Here is a 4954-nt window from a genome sequence, read left to right on the forward strand (position 1 = left end):
ATGAATAGCGTGAGGTTGGGGGGGAGGGGGCTCCCACTCCAGAGGAGTCAAGCTGAATTCCGGCGATGACACTGACGTCCCGGCAACCAAACTTCAAAAGAACCCGACAGGTGTTTGTCTGTAACGGCACAGAGCTTCAAACAAAGGCCCGCGTCCTGCAGATGATCTGGGCTGAGGATTGTCCGGCTCACACCTTGCTGGGAGAATCCAAAAAAATGACACACTTTTATGGTGTGATAGACAACTGACCTGTCCATCTCTAAGTGACAGAGAGGGGATCCCTGGCCACACTCGGCAATCTCCAAGCGCAGCCATGCAGAGCAATGCTGAAGTGTTTTTTTTTTTTTTTATCTAAAAGTGACATTTCATTACAGATTTGAAGGGGGGGGCTATTTTTGGCACCACGGCGAGCAATTTTGACGGTTTATGGATGGAACCATAACAGCAGGCAGTTGCCGTGATACTGTCGGTTCTGTTGTCACGGCACCCCAAAGCTCACGGCCACGAGACGGGCCAGTTTGGGATGTGCGCAATACCTCGCACGCGGACCCCCTCCAAGCAGGACTACTCCTGGCTCCCAATCCCGTTGCCCTGACTAACATCCGTGTTTGGGTACCCAGGCCTGTTTCGGAGTGATAAAAAAAAAAAACATTTTTAAATGTCGAAAGCGGCTTCGCTCTCCTCCCGCCGTGAATAACAAATATGCTTCCGTTGCAGCCCCCAGCGCTCTGCCGTGCTCGTACAGACCGTGAGATAAGCAGCATTTAGCCGCTCACACATTCGCCCTGGGACGTCCATTCCGCACGCAAACCTGGCTTACTTACAGGCATGTATCTGCCATCCACTGCCGAAGAATATTAAAAATGTTTGCCAGCGGAAAAATGCTCCAATCAAAGCAAAGATCACAGAGTTTAAGCCACAGATGCATTATGGGTACATCTCGGCTTCCACCCACAGCTCCATTAATTTGCAAAGTTTTTTAATAAAAAAAAAAAAAAGTGGCTTTAATTCATAATTTAATACATATTTAGGAGGATGTGGATCTAACAAAACATGCAACTGCAGCAGGTTAACTTCACACCGCAAAACTATAGTCCTGCTCCCAAACACTAGTACGATACCTGAAATATTTCAGCTCCAAAGCATCTTCCCAACTGATAGCTGTATGGGCTGGCAAAGTTTATTAAAGGGCAGATTTTTTATCCCAGTCCAGCCCTGTTTAGAGTGGCCAGTATACTGCGTAGTTATGATGTTTTATATGTCAATCAAACAGTGGCAGAACAAACGGAAATTCTCTCTGTAACTGGAAGAGGCTGTTTAAAGTGACAGGCTTTTACCCAGCGCTGTGCCGTGTCACTTAGGGACACCTGGGATGCGTGCGACTTTTGCCGCGTTGGCATGGCAACACGCCACGGGATTAAACCGTCCGCCGCGCAAAGGAGCCGCTCGATACCGTCACACGGGAAGCCCCCCCATCGGGTGAAGGTGAGGCTGACAAATCGAGGAGAAGGCACGATCACACAGCCCTTCTCACGTCTATGTGCGGGGGGGGCTGCTCTTATGCCCCGCCCGCTTTTTCCTCAGGGGGCCCCAGAGCGGTGGGAATGGGGGGGGGGGACGTGATGCTTGTGGAGGAGCCATGATGATGTCATGTTTCAGACAGTGGGGCACATTGCAGTTCGTTCGAGCATGGACACCCAGAGGGACACATTAAACTTCTGTTAAGGCAGAGGCAGCTAACCCCTTTCGGCTTTCGGGGTCGTACCAGCAGCTGCAGGACATGTTTTCCAATAAACACGCGCGTCCAGGGGATTCCCTTGAATCCTTAGCATCCTTTGGCTACCACAGAACAAAATAATGAGCCTCGAATATATTTTGTCAGCAATATAAGTGAGGAGCTGCCCCTTACTGATGTTTTAACCACACTGCACTGGTATTGTTTTAATTTCACCTTTGCACCAATTATATCATTTTGTATATTTATAAATAATCCGAGGTGAGATGCTTGATGCTGAGATACAGCTCTGCTGTTTCCATGACCAAAGTTCTCCTGCAGCATACAATACTGACCGCTTGGAGAGTTGGTCGTAAGCCCGGGTGGTCGTTAAACAGGTAGATCATTAAGTGAGGAGTATCTGTATGACCTTTCTTGACCTTTGACGCTAACTACGAACACTGATCACAGTCTAGGTCCACTGTCCAGCCATATCACAAGGTATAACAAGATACATCTGAAGGAGATGAACATTATGTTGGATATATGTAGCTAAATGGCTGCCTCAGAGAGTTGACATCTCCATCGACGGAGGGAAAATGATGCCTAAATGGCGCGTCAGTCTGAGAAGAAAGAGTATGCTATCCAAGAAATGTTTGGAACCAGTAATTATTCGCCTCTCGTTGTGAGAGCAGAGCTGCCTTGTTGTATTGCCTTTCTAGAACATTCTCTCAGAGCCCAGATTGCCTTCGGCTTGCTCTTCTTCTCCCTTTTGAATCACAGAAATGTGTTTCCAAGCATCTAAATATTTAGCTTCTTTCAGCCACTCGAAAAGCATCCCCCGAATCTCCGTCTCCTCGCACACTTCGTCTCTGGGGTTTGTTCGGGGAAGATGAGAGGCGAGGAGCTGTCAACCGGCACGGAAGAGACAGACGCAGAGAGTCCCCACGACCGCATCTCGGTCGTTAGCTTGCAGCGGCGAAGGCGCCTCTAACATCTCACTTCGTTAAGCCTCGAGACAGTTGCTGTCTGTGGGGATGCAGGGCTACTCGGTGGTGCTCAGATGATGCGGTATACGGAAAATCTAAATCCCTTCAAAGTATGGGTATATATAATAGCAATGAATGAGTTTTAGAATCAGGCAGGTCAAGTGCCATAAAAATCACAGAGCTGTTATTTCAGTCACCAAAGGTTCCTGCCTAAAATACAGAGCTTGAGGCAATTTTGCGAAAATGTGCTAAAGAATTAGACTCTGAAGAAGCTACAGTACATTCAAGATATTATTACCTTTATGGTTTGATTACAAGTCTCCAAAGGCATATGTGTGAGTACTGCCATAAATACAAGGGCTATACCGATGGGGCCCAAATGAAGTTTCTCCTGAGTCAATTCCAGCCACCCAGCAAGTGCTGAGAAGGTTCTTGACACACAAAAGACTGGTGGTATTTCAGCTACCAACCACAGGGGGGCATCCCATCTGGTTCCGACGTAGAATTATACTCATCCACCAGCAGGAGCACCATAAAGGAGAGGGAAGTGAGGGTAATTCCAAGGACCCCTGAGTGAGTGGGGGCCCTAAAAGAATCTGACGTATTTTAATTGGTCTGGGGTTTGGGGGGTCGAGTATGATATGCCTTCATGGGGCCCAAAATCTCTAGCGATGCCCCTGTCCACCAGTAAGCAGGTAATTTTCAAGAGATCAGTCCCAAAAAAAATGGCCCCAAATTGTCTTTGACATCACATCAAACATACGCACATGACAGCGCACACATACGCACATGACAGCGCACACATACGCACATGACAGCGCACACATACACACACTTTCTTGGTCATTATCGTCATTGTAACTCATCGTTTATTGGGATTTGCATGGTCTGGCCCCAGTGGATAAAGGAATCCGATACACACATAGCAAGCAGGAATACATCTGCCATCAAGAGATCGACTATCGGACACAGCGTCTCCCGTCCTGCATTCCAGCATGTAGGGCGCAAATTACCCGCGCACTCAAACAACGGCGAGCGAATCCGCTCGGCAACACCGCCGTTCTCCTGCAGACATCACGGGCAATTATTACGAAATCGCTACTTGTTTTTAGAGAAGTATAATCCCCGCAGTGCTTTTCAGCAAAGAACCTTCACCCATAACGACTGTGGTGGACAAGAAAGTATTAAGTGATTTCGGGCTGCTTTTGCAAAAACTATTGATATGTGTCGTCTCATTTCGAGGTGTATTAAGAAAAGACCTCTCTCTCTCTTTGATGCCACTCTGTCCTAATGGCCTGAAAGAAATGGACGATACCCTCTAATTCTACATAATCTCTCCTATCACGCTCTGCTCTAGTCACCTTTCATACACAAACCCATTACAGGAGCACGAGTCCGGCTTGTGTTGGCTTTTAAATATTAATACATTTGGTACAGCGACAAAGCCTTTGAGCTGGATACTCTTGAAAATAGAGAATTTTATATATGTATGCAATGGGAGAAGCCTTGCGGGCACTTTAAAAACTCGAATACTTTGAATTTCTTTGAATTCCATTTGATAATACCTAAAATTGTGCCTCTGTTCCACTTCCTGTTTTTGCTCCCAGCCAAAAACAATCACTCGGCTACTGTCATGCCTAAATCTGCTTCACTTTGCTTCACTGTGCTTCACTTTTCATCAACCTGGGTTATTGTGTTCTGCTCTAATGACATTTTATTCTGAAGGGTTCTCCAGGCTGGTGAGACATCCCTCAAACCCAGATATCCTTCCTGGGATGATGTTCCTCCCCGTGAAGAGCTCTGCGGCGATCTGAAGTGTTTATTTCTAAAATACACGTCACTGGTCCATCCCTCTCAGAATATTTTCATGGTGCTTCATCTTTGAGAAAGATCCATGAGGAGTTGTGGAAGAGGGCACTTTGTAAACGGCAAGACAGCGAGCCGATGCGGCTGACGCAACTGTCTTTGAACACGCCGTCCTGACGGGTCCAAGGCATCGTGGCATTGGTGCCTCTGGCATCCTCGGAAATTCAAGAACGTTCTCCAGCTGCGTTATGATGACAAGCAGAGCTACAAGCCAACTGGAATCTGTTGTCATTTCAAGGTGCTTTCAGTCAGAGAAATTAAACGGCAACCTCCAGACCTTGAGTGAACAACTGAAGGCTCTTCTCTATTTGAAAGACGGCTCTTTGAACGACATCTGTGCACGAATACTTGGCCTGTTCAGCTCTTTCGCTGAATTTTAATCGCA

The sequence above is a fragment of the Brienomyrus brachyistius genome, unplaced genomic scaffold (genome assembly GCF_023856365.1).
Source record: "Brienomyrus brachyistius isolate T26 unplaced genomic scaffold, BBRACH_0.4 scaffold47, whole genome shotgun sequence".
In the NCBI taxonomy this organism is placed as follows: domain Eukaryota; kingdom Metazoa; phylum Chordata; class Actinopteri; order Osteoglossiformes; family Mormyridae; genus Brienomyrus; species Brienomyrus brachyistius.